This window comes from Schistocerca nitens, chromosome 1 (genome assembly GCF_023898315.1).
Source record: "Schistocerca nitens isolate TAMUIC-IGC-003100 chromosome 1, iqSchNite1.1, whole genome shotgun sequence".
Taxonomy (NCBI): Eukaryota; Metazoa; Arthropoda; class Insecta; order Orthoptera; family Acrididae; genus Schistocerca; species Schistocerca nitens.
In genome coordinates, this window is record NC_064614.1 from 537,790,950 (window position 1) to 537,811,642 (window position 20,693).

General features: G+C 43.7%; 1 protein-coding gene across 5 annotated transcripts in view; it reads right to left on the reverse strand.

The window, feature by feature from the left end:
* The window catches only part of LOC126253597 (uncharacterized), a 323,092-nt gene that overhangs the window by 184,868 nt on the left and 117,531 nt on the right, over positions 1–20,693 (reverse strand). Inside the window, exon 1 of one of the 5 annotated variants that reach the window (XM_049955052.1) lies at positions 12,379–12,516. The exons of the other annotated variants lie outside the window; for them this stretch is intronic. The gene's annotated coding sequence lies outside the window, so the exon portion shown is untranslated. Of the gene's footprint in view, positions 1–12,378; positions 12,517–20,693 lie in introns of those variants that run through there. 5 annotated transcript variants of the gene reach the window in all.

Genomic DNA, 20,693 nt, shown 5'->3' on the forward strand with positions numbered 1-20,693 from the left:
GATTAGCTTTTCAGAGCATTCACACAAGGTTGGCGCCAGTGGCGACACCTACAACACGCTGACATGAGGAAAGTTTAGAACCGATTTCTCAGACACAAACAACAGTTGACCTGCGTTGCCTGGTGAAACGTTGTTGTGACGCCTCGTGTAAGGAGGAGAAATGCATACCATCACGTTTCTGACTTTGATAAAGGTCAGATTGTAGCCTATCGCGATTGCGGTTTATCGTATCGCGACATTGCTGCTCGCGTTGGTCGAGATCCAATTACTGTTAGAAGAATATGGAATCGGTGGGTTCAGGAAGGCAATACGGAACGCCAACGGCTCGTATCAGTAGCAGTCGAGATGACAGGCATCTTATCCGCATAGCTTTAACAGTTCGTGCAGCCACGTCTCGATCCCTGAGTCAACAAATGGGGACGTTTGCAAGACAACAACCATCTGCACGAACAGTTCGACGACGTTTGCAGCAGCATGGACTATCAGCTCGAAGACCATGGCTGCAGTTACCCTTGACGCTGCATCACAGACAGCAGCACCTGCGATGGTGTACTGAACGACGAACCTGGGTGCACGAATGGCAAAATGTCATTTTTTTTTCTTTTTTGTTCTAGGCGCGCAGTCCGGAACCTTGCGACTGCTACGGTCGCAGGTTCGAATCCTGCCTCGGGCATGGATGTGTGTGATGTCCTTAGGTTAGTTAGGTTTAAGTAGTTCTAAGTTCTAGGGGACTGATAACCACAGCAGTTGAGTCCCATAGTGCTCAGAGCCATTTGAACCATTTTTGTCATTGTTTGGATGAATCCAGGTTTTCTTTACAGCGTCATGCTGGTCGCATCCGTGTTTGGCGACATCGCGGTGAACGCACATTGGAAGCGTGTATTCGTCATCGCTATACTGGCGTATGACCCGGCGTGATGGTATGGGGTGCCATTGGTTACACGTCTCGGTCACCTCTTGCTCGCACTGACGGCACTTTGAACAGTGGACGTTACATTCCAGATGTGTTACGACCTGTGCCTCTACCCTTCATTCGATCCCTGCGAAACCCTACATTTCAGCAGGATAATGCAGGACCGCATGTTGCAGGTCCTGTACGGGCCTTTCTGCATACAGAAAATGTTCGACTGGCCAGCACATTCTCCAGATCTCTCACCAATTGAAAACGTCTAGTCAATGGTTGCCGAGCAACTGGCTCGTCACAATACGCCAGTCACTACTCTTGATGAACTGTGATATCGTGTTGTACCTGTACACGCCATTCAAGCTGTGTTTGACTCAATGCCCAGCCGTATCAAGGCCGTAATTACGGCCAGATGTAGTTGTTCTGGGTACTGATTTATCAGGATCTATGCACTCAAATTGCGTGAAGCTGTAACACATGTCAGTTCTAGTATAATATATGTGTCCAATGAATACCCGTTTATTATCTGCATTTCTTCTTGGTGCAGCAATTTTAATGGCCAGTAGTGTACATTGCTTCCTACCATGTCTAAATTAGAGAGATTCTAGAACACACGGAGGCTTAGCAGCAATTGTTCTTCCCGCGTTTCCCGCAGACTGTTCGAGACTGGAACGAGAAAGATGACAAGTGACAGTGGTACACAAATTACCTTCCGCCACACACTGCAAGGTGGGTTGCGGGGTAGAGATGTAAATGACTAGGAGACACGACATGTGGTATAATCTGCTTGTCTCATTCTGTTGTAATTTTTTGAAACATTGTCCCAGGAAAACGGCGATCTAATAATTTTATATTTTATTTAGTTAACTCTGTCGTGGTAGCATATAAGTTATCATCTTTTATTTATGCATTATCGGTTTCACCAAGGAATGATCTCTGAAGCAGATCGAATAAATAAAAAGTAAGATCTTATATGTGAATCTTATATGCGACCACGAGTGTGTTTAGTAAATAAGATATCATTCTGTTGTAATGGGAGAGTCTGCCGGCCGTTGTGACCGAGCGGTTCTAGGCGCTTCAGTCTGGAGCCGCGCGACCGCTACGGTCGCAGGTTCAAAATGGCTCTGAGCACTATGGGACTCAACATCTTAGGTCATAAGTCCCCTAGAACTTAGAACTACTTAAACCTAACTAACCTAAAGACATCACACACACCCATGCCCGAGGCAGGATTCGAACCTGCGACCGTAGCAGTCCCGCGGTTCCAGACTGCAGCGCCAGAACCGCACGGCCACCGCGGCCGGCGTCGCAGGTTCGAATCCTGCCTCGGGATTAGATGTGTGTGATGTCCTTAGGTTAGTTAGGTTTAAATAGTTCTGTCCTAGGGGACTACTGATCTCATATGTTAAGTCCCGTAGTACTCAGAGCCATTTGAACCATTTTTTGAACTGGGAGAGTCTGGAGACTGGGTATCTGTCTTGCTGAACTACATCAGGTAGGGTTTGCAATCACCAGATCATCAATTTTCTGGAGTCTTATCTCTCGCACTGAAGTCTAGCTATTCCGCCACGTTGACGCCCGTTTCGATGCCCTTTCACTACAGCAGTTAACGGGCACTCGACGAGCGCAGTGGTTTGTGGAAACAAAGTGCGGAATTGGTGTGCTTGCAATGAAAATTGTCTTCTATTAAACACCGACGAACACTCCCGTTGCGCTTGAACACTAGCCACGTAATTCACTTACTGCCTTTGTCATTAAGCACCGCAGGGTTGCGGGTTTATCCAGAGAGCAACAACATTTTGGTGTAGACCGCATATCTTAGAAATGTTGTTCTTCAAAGGCACCGTTGTTTCAGTGAATAAGTATGGAATGACGCCACAAAATAGCTAGGCCTACGCAGGACAGATATGTATGTATGTTGGTCAGGTTGTGATGCTGGTTGCTTTAACTGTTGTAGACTCATTCTTTTTGTGTGACATATGTAAGTATTATTTACTAGTATAGTCACTGAAAAGACTTCAATAAATTTATCTGATAAGATATTTACTGTTATAATCACTGAAAAGATTCCAGTAGATTTAGCTGGTGAGGTATTCTGAGGTTACTAACATATGGAAAACGTCATACGCCTTTGGTAATGCAAACGCGTACATAACATTCACACTAAGGCTACTGAACACCAGTAGTACTATGAAGAAGCATATTACTAGTAGAAGATGCAATCTGCCAATACGATTCCCTTCCATTTTTCATTTATCTCCTCTCACTGTAACATTCTGTCATGTACTGTTGACCTCACGAGTTTGTCTATATTACGCAACTCACACGCTATGATTCAGAAGTATGATATAACGCAAGACAATTATGTTTCGTTGTAATTTATTTTTATAACACCTATACACACCAAGAAAAGGTGGTCGCGTGACTACTACGGCTCTGCTGAACGACGAGTTGCGAACTACAAACCAACGGCAGCGTTGCAGAGTCGAGTGCCGCGATGCAGTTGGCTGTGGTGAGTGTCGTTATCTGGCGAGCACTAGACGGTGACCGCGCGGAGGATGCGACCTACATTTCTTTATCGCTGTTTCGGCACTCCTGCGAAATCAGAGCACACTCAAACGGCAGACAAAACGTAAGAGGGCGGTACAAATGGAAAATAAAAAAAAGGAAAATCAGCTCATTGCAGTCTCATGGCATCCAGCATATTTCAATAGTTTACGCAGTTCACTTGTCTGAACAGCTCTTCGTTGATCCTCTGTCATCACTGCTAACTTTTTTTCTTTCAGCGTGCTTGTGCAAGACAGCATTGACTCTCAACTGAGATCTGTGTATATACAGCAATAACCTCATTGTTTACGGGTTGTTGATCTTATCAAAATTTATTCGCGAGGCGTTTTGGGCCACTAGCGTTCACCTGTAGGCACCAAGGAATACGCAACACCACTTAAATACAAGTTCATTCAGGAGGAAAGGTATGTGCTTTGAGGGGGAACAGTATTGGTGACTCTAAACAAAGCTTCATATGGAGATATGCCCGATTTCGGATGGTTTCCGAGATAGAACACTTTTAATGTGCGCTACTTTGTTGTTTATTTTCTGTATTATACGCTGCACTGTTATTGTTTTACAGTGTACCACAGTGATGTAGATGAATTCGAGACGAACAATTTGATACAGGACACTTGTGATCTGTCACATCGAGAAACCATCTCAAATTGGCCAAAAAAAACTATCTAAGCTGCAGCGCTTACGCGTCGCGCGAGATTTTCACTATTTTCTCCCTCTATTCGCGCAAATTGTTAGCTCTTTGAAAAAATGAGTAGTAACTTATTTGTAGGAAATTTAATGCAGTTTAATTTTGGTACTGTGACTCGTTTACGTCACAGCCCACGGTTGTCGGGTTATTCAATAAAAACGTACTTTTTTTTTTTGTTCAGAATCACCAGTACTATCACTCCTGAAAGCGTGTACCTTAGCTCTTGGCGAGCCCTGTACGTTACCAAGACTATTATTACTAATTTGTTGGGTTGCCAGTGTCTTCATGAGGTCTGGACACACACACAAATAATAATTATAAATGACTAGAATACGATCCTTGCCGAAAACGTCAGTTTTGTTTTGGATGAATGTGAAAATGAAAGTAAAGGAGAAGATGAAACATGGTAACAGCAGTTACAGCTACGTCATTACTTTAACAGGCACAGTACCGTTGTGCGATAGGGTGTACGTACTTCGGCAGACATCACGAACCGCGGTTCGCGTCCTTGTTTGGACTGATTTTCAATAACTTTACATTAATGATTTTACGGGAGATAAACTTCCTTGGAAATAATGTTGCTTGACTCATCTGGAATAGAAGTAGGAGATATTTCAAGAATATGCACTTAGTTGATGCATAGTGCCTTTCGACGGTTCAAACCCGCGTCCGGCCATCCTGATTTAGGATTTCCGTGATTTCCCTAAATCGCTTCTGGAAAATGTCGGAACGGTTCCTTTGATTAGACACAGCCGATTTCCTTCCCTAATCTAACGGGACCGATGACCTCGCTGTTGGGTCCCTCCCCCAAACCAACCAACCAACCATATTATCTTTCCTGTAGCCTATCACATTTTTATATATACTCTCATTTCATTTAATGCTTGACATTGATCTGTAATGAAAACGATCATGTATATATATTTTCAGTTGTACTTATTGGTACCACAGAATGGTTAATTTCCAGAATGATTGCATTAAATGAAAACTGCCAAAATTTAATTAATTTTATTGAATTCGCCCATTATGTAATATGTTTATAATCTATTTGTTTACATAATAACTCATAGATTACTGATATCACATTGGTTGTTGTATGTGTGGTATATTTTATAGGGCCTGAAGATGACGTTGTTACAACGTTGAAACTAGTTGCCAAAATAAAATCGACACCTTAAATACAGCTGGAGGAATTTTTTCATTTTTTAATATAAATTTATACCAGCTGATGTCCCGCTGTCCTCCATTTCAGCTATGGATGTACGAAGATATCATATGTGATGAATCATACTTACTGTCTTATCTTCCTCATCGGCTAATTCAACTTGGGAAGGATCCCACAGTCACGAATGACACTCAAGTACTGGGTATACAAATTGACCCAACAGATCTATGTGGACGCTCTACCTTGAATCACTGTCGATAATAATCCTATGCGACGTTAGTTTGCTAAGTATGGCAAAAAAAAAAAAAAAAAGTCTGTTTCTTAAGCAAATCATCCTACTTCTTGGCGTAGTCACCTTTGCGGGATATACATCTAGTCCAGCCGTCCCGCACCTTTTCATCCCATGAGAAAAATAGATTCTGTTAAACTCTGCAAAATACTCGTTGACTGCAACTATCACTTCCTCATTTGATGAAAATTTCTTTCCAGCAAACCAAAGATTCAAGTTAGGGACAGGAAGAAGTCACTTGGGGCTAAGTCTGACGAATAGAATCGATGAGGAACCAGTTTAAAGCCCAAGTCATGCACTTTCGCCATTGTGGGATGGTGCGTTACCCCTGTGAAATAGCGTTTTTCACGTGCCAACCTTGGTCTTCTTTCAGCCAACGCAACTTTCAAACGAGCCAACAATGAACCATAATAGGGTCCTTGGAAATCCCAGAAAACAGTGCCCATCATGTTACCAGTTGAGAAGAAAGTATTTGCCTTCTTTGGTGCACTTTAACCAGTCTCTGTCCTTTGTTTTGAGTGCTGTTTTGACTCTGGTGTGTAATGATGGATTCGAGTTTCATTAACAGCAACAAATCGCCGCAAAAAATCTTGCAAATTGCGATTAAACATTACCAGACACTGCACTGAAATGTTGTGACGGATGTGCTTTTGATCGACTGTGAGCAATCAAAGGTACACTCCTCGCACATAGCTTCCTTGCAGCATATTATGCACTCACTTTGTTGAGATGCTTACAATCTCAGCAGTTTCATGAATTTTTATTCGGCGCTTTTGCATTAGCATATCATGAATTTTGTCAAAGGTTTCCTTTGTGGTGGACTCAATTGGACGGCCCGAGCGCGCTTCTTGTGGTCATCATTGACGGTGCAGAGTCCAGTTCTATTTTGATTCATGGTGCAGTCCAATGCGTCGAATGAAAATATTTAATAACAGCACGAAACCCGGCTTTCTCCATTTTCAATCGCAGTCGACACGCTGATCAGTTCAGACGGCTGTCGACAATGAACTGTACGATGTACGTTGTTGAAATTATTTATAGGATCCTTGGAATAATCAAGGTTACCAACCATGAGGCGCAACAATAATGTTCCATTCTTTCATGGAAATTTACCAGACTTATCGAACCACTCTCGTAAATTTAACACTTATGACTGATCTTATTTATTCCTCGGTGATGATGCTATCGAACAGTATCGAGGCTGTTGTGTAACCACGCGGATTACATAACATTTGTTTACTCTGAGCTTCACTGCCAGTTTTGCAACAGTACTGCACCTGTTCCTGCAATTTGTCACAGTTTCTGATAAAGCACCCACATGGTCGTCCGTGAATAGCCTGTCAGCTACTGACGTATGTTACTTGGTACATAAAGAGAAATTCAGCTAAGCTGTCCACCTAGAATATTTCCAGTCCTATTTAAGAGTTTGTAATCATATTTTCATACAATTAATTGTACAAAAGAAAGTGACGAATAGTCTCACAGCAAAGCTACTGTGTGTTAATTTCAAGAACACCAGTATCAACTACGTATTTCAAGTGGAATTACAGTCTCAAAGAGACGAATTCAACCGTGTTTTAATCTCCGAAATTCTGTTTATAGTTTCGGAGAAATTCGTACAGTATTTAGCAATTAGGAGTGTTGTGTTGGGCATGGATCCTCGTACGGAAATATCGCGTCCGACTGGTTAGGCGCTCCAGCTATTTACAAATTCGGAAAAGATGTGAGAAGTTTATTTTAAAACTGATACTAATCATACTTTACTTTAGACTGACACACAAACTGGAAGCCAAAAGACCTGATGCCTAATAATAATTCATCAGGTAACCAGGGTAAAACTATGCTATGTTGTTGTCAGAATTTGAACGAAAGATGAATTTCATAAATGGAATGAATCAGTGAAAAAGGAAATTAACGTACAGAGACTGGTATATAATAACTTCTCATTCAAAAACAACAGAAGTTTAATTACGAGATAATCGTACACATTTACATTGTAATATTACTTCAGCAACAGCAACAAAATGGAAAACACAGAAGTGATCATAAACAATTTATAACATTCCATTCAAGTCATCGGGTGTTCGAAGGAAGATCGGGATTTAGCGTCCCGTCGATGACTAGGTCACTAAAAACTGAGCTATAGTTCGAATTGTGGAGTTATGGGCAGGAAAAGGGCCGTGTCCTTTTAAGAAGGAACCATCGAGACGTTTACCATTAGTGAGAACTACGCGTTGGTGACTAGACTGACGTTCGAACCGCCGTCCGGCTTCGAGTCGACTATTGACTATTCTGTCACTTCGCTTGCTTAGTGTGTTCGAAATACCCAGTGACTACTGCAACACACGTTTCCATTTGCCGGTGCGATGACTTCTGGACAGACTTGAGATTTCGTCAATATCGTCGCACACACTGCAACAATACGATGGTTTAAAACTTATTGGGTCATGGGAATTTGCTCATAGGCTTCATATCCGACCCAGAGTAATAAATTTCACCTTTGTACGTGCAGCTCATATGTTCTCGTCATGATCCTCTGCATTCTCCGTGATAATAAGAATATTTATCCTGAGGGCCGGCCGAAGTGGCCGTGCGGTTAAAGGCGCTGCAGCCTGGAACCGCGAGACCGCTACGGTCGCAGGTTCGAATCCTGCCTCGGGCATGGATGTTTGTGATGTCCTTCGGTTAGTTAGGTTTAACTAGTTCTAAGTTCTAGGGGACTAATGACCTCAGCAGTTGAGTCCCATAGTGCTCAGAGCCAGAGCCAATATTTATCCTGATCTGTGAATGCCAATTTATATTCAAAACAACCAGCATTTGATTGATTCGAACTATACAGACAGAGTAAAAAGCTACGTTTTATCGTTATTGCTATTTTCAGTTCCTCATGACGCGGTGGGCTGGCAGCAGATGAAGAAAGCTATGTTTCCGTTGTGTCCTTTTTATACCGATATCGCGGCAATGTACTACCTATTTCCCCCTAATGCGACGTGGCGTATTTCCTTATGTGGGTACGAGATCACGGACTTCCTCGTAAACCAGCAATCAGTTTGATGTTCTAGACGTATGTCTTCCGCTTATAGGATTTCGGAAAGTGAAATGAGGTTGATTTCACCTCTCTGAGGTCTGCTATACTAGCGGAAAAACTTCGATACGTAAAAGCGAAATTTAAAGCGGTATCTCAGACAAGAGACTTTATGTCATGTATTGAGGAGAATTATGAATATTGAAAGATTACGGAAGGATTTGAGCTTAGCTGAATTATGGCCTTCATGATGCTGTCATGACCGTATGTGTTCATGTCTGTGACTGGATGTAGACTGCGTACCAAACTGTACTATACTCTGATTAATATTTCGAATATATCCGGTAAATCTGCGAAGAACAAAATAACAGTGCTATGAGACATCCCTGAGAGCAAGTGATGTCGCTTTCGTTCCTCACGATGTCTCTTAACCCTAGATTACTAAACCCTCGTAAAATTTACGATTGCAGTTGGAAGCAATTCGCTCTTCCCGCAAATCTGGTATTATCAGTACAGGGTGTAAAACAGTACATTTTGTACTGATTTTATATGTAACAAAGCGCTGGAGATCTTGTAATAGTAATGAACTAGTGCATAAACTATAAATTATGACTTCTTTTGAATAAAATATGGAGTAGTAACATTTACGATAACTTAGTAGCAATGTAACGTTTTCTCCCCTTTAGTGTTCCAGGGTTAATGGAGATGGACCATACCGTGAAATCCATCGAAATTAATGTCCTCATTCGAGTAAAAGATTCCTCTCCTTTCGGTCAGATTCCCTTACTGAAATTTTCTACATCTAGAGAGATTCGAGCGGACTACATTTCGGGCATCTCTCTAGTGCATCAAGAAATTTAACGACTCTCTACGTAGAGGTGGATTATACATTATACTCGTCCTAGGAGAAATATTTCCTTGTCTCGATTTATTTCCGCACTCTACCATAATCTCGCCATGTGGCAGTTTATCAATATTACCGTCCAACAGAATAGCGCTTCATTAAATATTAGCCTATCGATTTGTTATATTTGAAATGTAGAACTTCACAGTGAACCAACAGCACTTATTAGAAGATCGATATTATGGCGCCAGGAAAAACTTAAATGATGCTCCGCACAATTATTTCATTATGAAGCTTACCCCGTTTAAAAAAAAAAAAAAAAAAAAAACAGACAAAATGATTAATGCTCTAGTGATCCACGGTCGAGAGCTCAGGAAAAAGAAACTCGAATCGCTCGGCAACGTTGGCTGCGCACTTCGAAATGTTTTTGTTTCTTTGTAGGCAGTGGCAACTATCCAACACGTTTGTTGTGTAGTCAAGTGTAACTATCTAAATGTAAACATTGTCATGAAAGTGTAGCTATGCAGAAGTAAGAAAAATAAGGGTAAATCTCGGCACCGACCCAGTGCCCTCGTCCTCTCCAGAGGCACTAATGTCCAGTCTGTCTGCCGGATGACCTCAACTCATCAGAGACGACAAATACTTTTGGAATTCAGTCCAGGATATTGATATAAAAACTAGCGATCGTAGAAACATAAAACCATCCATTCCTTCCTCGTCAGCGGAATTCTGACAACGAAAATTTATTTCTGTGCCAGAATTCAAATAAGCCACCTTTAGGTCGAGCAGTATTACATTATTGCCTCTTCAAGTCAAAAGAGGGGAAAGCACGCAGGAAAGTCTTCTGAAGAAAGTTTGAAGCTTTAGTATTGCCATTCCTCCCACAGAGGACTTCTTGTTGTCCTAACACACTGAAACTTCATTTCTACTGCACATTCTTCGGCGACCACCTCTTAGTATTTTACGGCAAGCTTGATGACTATGGAGTTAAGACTATTCGAGAGGAGAGGTGTTCGTCTCCCCTTCTGAAGAAAAGGAATATCTGAGTATAACGCTCCGTTGAGGACGAGTATAGTGGAGGCGGGGAACAAACTGGGATTGGATGAAGATTGCAAAGAAATCGGCCCTGACCTGTACAAATGAACCATCCCGTTATTTGCTTAAGTAGTAGAGGTAAAGTACGGAATACCTAAATTGGAGGTCTATGCGCGGATCTGAAACCTAGTGCTACCGAAAACGTGTCCAGTGTCTGAAACATGGCGCAACTCGACTTCTCAGAGGCCGGCTCCGGTCTCGTAAACTGACATGCGGCTGGAAGAGCGGTGTTCTCACTACATGCCCTATCCAGTGACGTCTGTGGTCTCAGGATAACACGGCGGCCGGTCGGTACCGTTGGGCCTTCATAACCTTTAGGGCGGAGTTTTAGTTTTTAGTTTGGTTTTCCCATGGCCGATTTTCTTCCCAGTTATTGCCTGGGCCGAGCTTGTGTTTCATTTCTAAAGCTCTCGGCGTAGATTGGACATTAACTTCTAACCTGTCTTTGCCTTCCTTGTGTGCTTTCACGTATTAGTTATTTTCATAAATATGTAGCAAATATTATGAGCAGCTGTACTCCAAACACGCACGTTATGTGGATGTTTGATCATCTAACTATTATGAACAGTGGTGTCGCTTATATAGTAATAGTGTTTCGATAGACGCCATCACTCAATTTATGTTTTCATCAGAGGTAGCAATTTTACGAAGTCCTTCATATGGATCATCTTCAAGAGCAGTACGGTCATGTTTGTAGTCAGCCATTCTTTTTTTTAAAGTTAAAGGAGAAGACTCCTAATGACCGTTCATCGACCTTCGACCGAGCGAGGTAGCGCAGTGGCTAGCACACTGGATTCGCTTTTGGGAGGACGACGGTTCAAATACGCGTCCGGCCATCCACGTGTAGGTTTTCCGTGATTTCCTTGAATCACTCCATACAAAAGCCGGGATAGTTTCTTTGATAGGGTACTGCCAGTTTCCTTCTTCAACCTGAACGAAACAGTCTGAGCTTATTCTCCGTCTCTAAAGACCCAGTTGTCGACGGGACGTTAAACCATCATTTTTTCCTCATCTTCCGGTAAATTTGCGATGAACAAAATAAATATTTTTATGATAGCACAAAATTCCAGGTTACATATCTGAACGAAACACACGCAATACTACAGCTTTTAAAGGACTTTTAAAGGACGTATAAAGAAAACGCGCGGGATCAGCCGAGCGGTCTCAGGCGCTCCAGTCATCGACTGTGCGGCTGTTCCCGGCGGAGGAGTCCTCCCTCGGGCATGGGTGTGCGTGTTTGTCCTTAGGATAATTTAGATTAAGTAGTGTGTAAGCTTAGGGACTGATGACCTTAGCAGTTAAGTCCCACAAGATTTCACAATATTTGAACATTTTTATAAAGAAAACTATTCCACGTATCGTTCTGTTACTTGCCATGCCATAGTCTGCATCATGTAGCAACATATCGAAAAATCATAGTTGATACGAACGCCACCTCTGTGGCAAAAAGTCTTCATCTTACCCTCGTACTGAGCGCTTAAGGAAGAACCGCGAAGTCACGATAAGATTAATTAATAAACTTCTAGAAGTGTATAGCAATCACTTGTTTTACGCGCATGAGTGAATGAAACGCTTATCACGACCGCCACAGCGACCATTATCCTTCAGCCTTCCGCTTTAATGATTTGTGGGGGAATGAGAGAACACTTGAATGATGGCGAACTTTTCTCGCAACTCAGTGGCGCAGTGATCACGATCAGAACTAAAAGAAAAAAAAAACAATAACACATAATCGCGTTGTGGTTAGCGCAGACTGCGAAGCAGGACTGTTTCGTTCAGCTGCAGTTCCCGATTACTTACCTCAAGAAGCACTCGTAACCAGAGGACTTCGTGTTCTGACGTAGCTGAAAATTAGTCTGCGAGTAAAAGACTTTGAAACAGGTTAGAAAGAATGGCGAACGTCCTAGAAACACACACTTAACGCGGGCTGCAGCCAACTCGAACGCTGGCTTTCAACTGATATGCCCGGCACCCGCCTGGTCCGGTTAGGTAAGCCGCGTGTTATCTAGTTGCCTCCTGAGGATCAAGTACGACAACTGCTGTAAAAGGTGTAACACGAAACCGGACGTCTTCCTCTTAACGTTTAAACTTCTTTTCCTTTGTCTAAGGTTTCGCTTGTTATCTCAAAGGTAATCAGAGACGAAAAAGTGCCAATGGATTAATTTCGTCTGGGACTGAAAGAAGGTAGACTAGGCATGATCGACCCGTCAGCGTTATTTGACGAAGATGGCAGCCGCGGATGCTCCTCGCTGCTCTCAATGTTTCTTCAACAGCAATGAAAATAGGCCAAGGTGATGGATACAGCTAGCGATAACGCCTCGGGATTACAAGGAGCTTTTTACGTCTTCTCTGTCTTCAAAAATAAGACTAAAATGTCTTAAATTACTTCACGATATCATTTTTAGGCTTTGATGACTTTAATTATACGCTGAGGAATTCACTAGGTAAAGAAGACACAAACTTTGGACTAGTCCTAACTCCAATGGAAACTCTGGTTAAAATTATATGGCGACTGAATTTCAATGTTTGCATTAACTTACTCCCCCAGTTGACAATGAAGTAATTAAGGAATACCTGCTATTGTTAGAACATGTGAAGTCAAAAAACGCGTAAGTACTAGTCTGGGTTAATAATGGAAGTACACAGTCACTGTAACTTACATTCATGAGCCAAGAGATCATCAATACTGCCCACGGCGATGTGATTCGGTAAGGAAAGCACACTCGTGGAGCAGAAACAAATGGGGAGTCATTCTAGCGACGATACGAGCTGCAAATGCAGAAATTCACTGACATAAGCTACTTCGATGAAGGGTAGTTGGTTATAGTACAGCGCCTGGAAACTAGTATCTCGCAAACGGTGAAGGTGGTCGGCTGTGCGCATCTGTGGAAAGTGATTGAATGACGCTGAAACCGCAAGTAGGCGACAAGGTTCTGAGTGTCCTCGACTCATCATAGGTCGTGAAGTTCGTAGGCTTGCCCGCTCTGTAAAACAGGATAGGCGGTAATCTGTGTCAGATATTACGACAGAGCATAATGCTGATGCAGTCGCAGGTGTTTGGGAGCATACCGTTCAGCCCATAATGTTATAGATGGGGCCCCACAATACATGATCCCTTCATGTTACCATGTGGACCCAACGACATGGTCATTTACGATTGCAGTGGACACTTGATCATCGAGATTGGCTCGTGAATCAGCGGAATCAGCAAACAAACAGAAGCTAAATGATGTCAAAGTTACCGTAAGGAGGGCTATGCGTGAAGCGTTCAGCGAATTCGAAAGTAAAATTCTATGTATCGACTTGACAGAAAATCCTAGGAAGTTCTGGTCTTACGTTAAATCAGTAAGTGGCTCGAAACAGCATATCCGGACACTCCGGGATGATGATGGCATTGAAACAGAGGATGACACGCGTAAAGCTGAAATACTAAACACCTTTTTCCAAAACTGTTTCACAGAGGAAGACCGCACTGCAGTTCCTTCTCTAAATCCTCACACAAACGAAAAAATGGCTGACATCGAAATAAGTGTCCAAGGAATAGAAAAGCAACTGGAATCACTCAACAGAGGAAAGTCCACTGGACCTGACGGGATACCAATTCGATTCTACACAGAGTACGCGAAAGAACTTGCCCCCCTTCTAACAGCCGTGTACCGCAAGTCTCTAGAGGAACGGAAGGTTCCAAATGATTGGAAAAGAGCACAGGTAGTCCCAGTCTTCAAGAAGGGTCGTCGAGCAGATGCGCAAAACTATAGATCTAGATCTCTGACGTCGATCTGTTGTAGAAATTTAGAACATGTTTTTTGCTCGAGTATCATGTCGTTTTTGGAAACCCAGAATCTACTCTGTAGGAATCAACATGGATTCCGGAAACAGCGATCGTGTGAGACCCAACTCGCTTTATTTGTTCATGAGACCCAGAAAATATTAGATACAGGATCCCAGGTAGATGCTATTTTCCTTGACTTGCGGAAGGCGTTCGATACAGTTCCGCACTGTCGCCTGATAAACAAAGTAAGAGCCTGCGGAATATCAGACCAGCTGTGTGGCTGGATTGAAGAGTTTTTAGCAAACAGAACACAGCATGAAACCTCCTGGCAGATTAAAACTGTGTGCCCGACCGAGACTCGAACTCGGGACCTTTGCCTTTCGCGGGCAAGTGCTCTGGAGAACACAACATGTTGTTATCAATGGAGAGACGTCTACAGACGTTAAAGTAACCTCTGGCGTGCCACAGGCGAGTGTTATGGGACCATTGCTTTTCACAATATATATATAAATGACCTAGTAGATAGTGTCGGAAGTTCCATGCGGCTTTTCGCGGATGATGCTGTAGTATACAGAGAAGTTGCAGCATTAGAAAATTGTAGCGAAATGCAGGAAGATCTGCAGCGGATAGGCACTTGGTGCAGGGAGTGGCAACTGACCCTTAACATAGACAAATGTAACGTATTGCGAATACATAGAAAGAAGGATCCTTTATTGTATGATTATATGATAGCGGAACAAACACTGGTAGCAGTTACTTCTGTAAAATATCTGGGAGTATGCGTGCGGAACGATTTGAAGTGGAATGATCATATAAAATTAATTGTTGGTAAGGCGGGTACCAGGTTTTCATTGGGAGAGTCCTTAGAAAATGTAGTCTATCAACAAAGGAGGTGGCTTACAAAACACTCGTTCGACCTATACTTGAGCATTACTCATCAGTGTGGGATCCATACCAGATCGGGTTGACGGAGGAGATAGAGAAGATCCCAAGAAGAGCGGCGCATTTCGTCACAGGATTATTTGGTAACCGTGATAGCGTTACGGAGATGTTTAGCAAACTCAAGTGGCAGACTCTGCAAGAGAGGCGCTCTGCATCGCGGTGTAGCTTGCTCGCCAGGTTTCGAGAGGATGCGTTTCTGGATGAGGTATCGAATATATTGCTTCCTCCTACTTATACCTCCCGAGGAGATCACGAATGTAAAATCAGAGAGATTCGAGCGCGCACGGAGGCTTTCAGACAGTCGTTCTTCCCGCGAACCATACGCGACTGGAACAGGAAAGGGAGGTAATGACAGTGGCACGTAAAGTGCCCTCCGCCACACACCGTTAGGTGGCTTGCGGAGTATAAATGTAGATGTAGATGTAGAAACGTGTCTCCAGGTCATATGATTCATGTTACCTGTTACACCACGTCGATGGTCGGGTCCGTCATTCAGAAGAATAGTTGCTCGAAACAAGCGCTGCACCACGGACGGAGGCTGGTGGAGTCAGTATTATGCTACTCGTGACATTCATCTAGAATTTTATCGGATCTGTAGTGGTAATCGAAGGCACCATGAACATTATTGCGGACCACCTGCGTCCCAACATGCTTGATGTCTTCACCGACAGCGATGGTATCTTCCAGCAGGATAACTGTCCGTGTCAGAAGGCCAAAGGCGTGCTGTAATGGCTTGAGGAACATTATAATGTGAACCCACATCGATATCTTCCCACCTTTCTAACCTCGATGAAATACATCTGGCTTACTATCAGGCGCCAGGCTCTCGTCTATAAACCATCGGTCTGTAATTTACTGGATTTGAGAGACCAGTGGGCAGACATCTGGCGTCACATACCTCTGGAAACCTACCAAAGACTTATCGAATTGATGTTACGCAGAACCTCGTCTGTATTGCGTTTAAAAGGTGGAAAGGTGGACCACCATTCTATCAAGTTGGTAGTCGTATTGTTTCGACTTAGTAGCATGTGTGTGTGTGTGTGTGTGTGTGTGTGTGTGTGTGCGTGCGCGCGTGTGTACATATGCCAGATGATACTTTCATTTTGTTTCTGTCTGTCTACTCTTCGGTCCAAATGTCGTAAACGCAAAGGCTGCTGTCAGTGAAACACACGGAAAAGACGGTCCGATGACGATGTAATATCGCACACGTACACACCATCGGCTGCATGTAAATAATTGTCTGTGACAGGTAGAACGGCCACTAGCGTTATTCGTGTTTAGCATTGTTAGCAAACCTGGAGCTTGAACAGCGTCACGAGTTCAGCGTTAGCGATATCTGACAGAAGTTGAATGGGGCATCATTGAGGTCTCCGTTTGGGCGGCTGGTGAACTGTGCGTTTTCCAGATTTCTGGAGCGTACGGATGTGATAGTGATTCGATGCTGGACAACGTGGGAGAGTGAAGGCAGACATACTCGTCGTCAAGGTTCCGATCGTCCGCATCTGACCACCACAAGGGTGGATCGGCGTGTTCTGCACCAGGCACATCGTAACCCCTTCACATCTGCGCCTGCCATTCGAGAATTAATAGACACGGACTGCTGATGAATGGCGTGGCATTATTGCCTGTTCTTCACCACCTTGGATGACCATCGATGGCGAATATGGCGGCGACCTGGAGAGAGCTTTCCTTCTTCCAGTGTTTTAGAGAGGCACTCCCGTCATGGTGTCATTGTGGGGGAGTCATCTTACATGGCTTCAAGTCAGGGCTGATGGTGCGACAACATTACAGCACGGACATATATTGCGTCTCCATGAGTTACTTCTCTTGGTACAGTATCGTGGTGCCATTTTTCAACATGACAATGTTAGTCTACACACGGCACCTGCGTCTATGAATTGTTTGCGTGATGCTGAGTTACACCAGCGGCCGGCGAGATCCCGAGATCCGTCATCGATAGAAGATGTGAGAGACCAGCTCGGATATCAGTTCCGTTCCAATGCCGGTATCCGAGATATCAAGCACCAATTGCAACCGTTGTGCACCAGCTTGCTCCAGGAGTGGATATAATGACTTTATGACACCCTTCCCCATTGAATCAGTGTAGGCATCCAGACCAGAGCGGGCTCATACTGCCAAGTTCTTTGTAACTTTGACTCGTTTTTGTAATCATTGAAATAATATCACACACTCTCTCAAACCGTCACGATTAATTTTGTGTCCTGCTTCCCATCTGCGTGCTTCACTTTTTTAGGTTTCCAGTGAAAGCATCGAATAACGGCTGCATGAGGTAATATTTATTTGTCATTAACTGGTTGGATATCGAGAATTTCGTGCTCCATCAGCAGTTTGGCCGAACATAACATTTGTGCTACAGGACAGGCTTTAACCCTTACTCTTTACTAAAATGAAATTGGTTCAAAATTTTCCTTGTCGTAAGTGGTATTGCAGATTTCCAGTTCACTTATGACAAAGGATTAGATTATTACGGATTTCAGTTTATCGCCAAATCCAAAAAGCGAAACTGATCTGTAATGATAACGACCATACCCCAAGTGCAAAGCAAACAGCCTTTCCAGTCTTCCAGTGAAGAATGACGAACGGTACAGAAATGATTGGCACAGAGCGACGTGCAGCAATGGTGAGATAATGGACTAGCATTCGGGAGGCCGCTGGTTCATATCCCCACCCGGTCTCTGATTTAGGTTTTCCGAGGATTCCCTAAATCGCTTTAAGAAAATGTCTGGGTGGATCGACAGCCAATTTCCTTCGCCAGTCAGAGCTTGTGCTCCGTCACTAGCAGTATCATCGTCGACGGGATCTTCTTCCTTTCACGAATGGCTTGTCGCCTTGCATACGTGAAGGATAGTACGCAACATACCCGATGATATCACTCTTCGAGTGGCTACAGCAAGAGAAGGTCTGCCAGATAAGCGATCTACATTAGGAACGGTTGGAAGTTCACCGATGCATCCGATAGGCTACTCGCAGCTCTGCTCGTGGGAACAAAAAAATGGTTCAAATGGCTCTGAGCACTATGGGACTTAACTTCTGAGGTCATCATTCCCCTAGAATTTAGAACTACTTAAACCTAACTAACCTAAGGACATCACATACACCCATGCCCAAGGCAGGATTCGAACCTGCGACCGTAGCGGTCGCGCGGTTCCAGACTGTAGCGCATAGAACCGCTCGGCCACTCGTGGGAACAATGTAATGACATATCGTTGTGAACAATCGCCGCGGCTTTTTTTTTTTTTTTTTATTTTTGGTTCCATGTGACGCAGCTGAACGACGTAACGCAGCCATAAATTTCGGCCGCGTGTGGCTGATCTGTTACATTAACAGTCAGTTCAAGCTCTGCGGAACCTCTGTGGTGCAGAAATGCCGCTCGTGTGGAGCTAGACTCAGCTAAAGCTGATCGTGCAGAACTGACTGACTGGTCGATACAGGAATGTTTCAACGCCCTTTCTCTGGGCGATAGGGTAGACGCTTGGGTAGATTCTCGGCATCAGCGGTGTTCTCGTCTGGCAAAGTACGACGTGTAACGCCCTGGCCAAGGATCACTTTGCGAAGTATTTGGTTCTCTTTCCAGAACTGCCGATAGCAACGGAACACAGTCGTATGATAATGAAAATCTCACATTAAGGCGCCATACTTACTTTTGTGCGGGACTAGAACGGTTAAAGTAAAAATAAATGTCGTGCGACTAGGGCCTCCCGTCGAGTAGACCGTTCGCCGGGAGCAAGTCTTTAGATTTGAAGCCACTTCGGCGACTTGCACGTCGATGGGGATGAGATGATGATTAGGCCAACACAAAACTCAATCATTGAGCGGAGAAAATCTCCGAACCAGCCGGGAATCGAACCCGGGCCCTTAGGATAGAAATTCTGTCGCACTGACCACTCAGCTACCGGGGGCGGATAAACGGTTAAAGTATCACGACATTACAACCAGATTGCTGTCGCAAAATCGGTAATTTGCGAAGCTACCATGGTATAAAAATTTTCTGGAATGTAAACATTAGCGTCTCCCTCTCGATCCTGGTTACCACTACCCGAAATTTGTGAAGTTGTCAATAACTGACGCTTCAGGCTGCAGTGAGAGTATGGACGCTGTCATTGGAGTGCCAAAACGTCGCCCTAATCTGTAGTTAAAACAACGCACACATGTTCAGTACGTGATTACTGCGATTCTGCATATATTTTGGAGCATCATACTGAACAAATGACAGAGATGTTGATAGGGTCTGTGTCTCTGTTATAAGCATCCTCTCAAATGCCATTGCTTCGCCTGGTGTGATACAGAAGTCAAAACTGAACCATTCGGTCAAACTTGGCTTCATTTTGCAACATGACTACGCGGTATCAATTACTACCGGCGATACGTGGTCGTAGAGCAGCTTATGTTATTTCTGTCTTGCAGTCCTGGCATGCCACCGATTAGAGAAGTTTGGTCTTATTAAGGCCTTTCGCCAACAGTCCCGTCACTGGTCTCCAGAGATCCATACGAATGTGTTGAAGTCTCTAACGAAAATAGCACGACAGGTAATCTCTCAGACACGCACAATTCGCTTTTTGATTCGATGCCTAGAGCTGTATGTACCCCGGAAGGATGGAAGAAGGAAGGTCGAAATCATCACGTAGTGAGCACAAGTTTTGTTTGGATAAGAATACGGAAGGCGCCAGGCCGAGGGTGCCATACAAGCATCATCCGGCAGGGACTTAGGGAAATCACAGCACACCGAAATTGGGATGACTAGACTGGGGTTTTAACCCCATTACTTCAAAATACGAAACTACTTTTAACCACGACGCTGCAACGCTCGGTTCGCTGCCCAGGGATTTTTCTAGCCGAAAGCTTAAGGAATGTGAAGTTAGCAAGGCTGGTACATGCACTACAACAGAAAATGCTGGTTCGCTCCTATCACAAGAACACAGATGAAAGTCCTGTGTGACCCTCTCTCCTCAGGATACACCAGCTTGTTTCTCAACAGTACGGTCTGAAACTTCCGTCGTTCATTGGACTTGTCCGCACTTTCGTCTCATAAAAATTGCAAGGTTTTCAGATGGTTTGATATTGATGTGCTTTCTTTCTTTCCTTTTTTTTTGTTTAACGCTTGTATCTTGCTCAAAAGGGTGTAGACTCATCTTAATGATTCTTAAGCGAGAAAAATTGTATACTTCCTATATCACAGTAAATCGCCAGACTGTGTTCGATAGTTACTTGACTTACTGATTAGACCAGTAGACCCTCATAGCAATGTGAGAAATCAGCTTCGAACCTGGTAGAGGACTGCCGTCATTTCGATACCAGGTTTTTCAAAATGAGGAACGACGGGACTTCATCATCGATAAAGAACGAACACGTAAAGTATTACAAAAAGTGCCGCAGCATAACT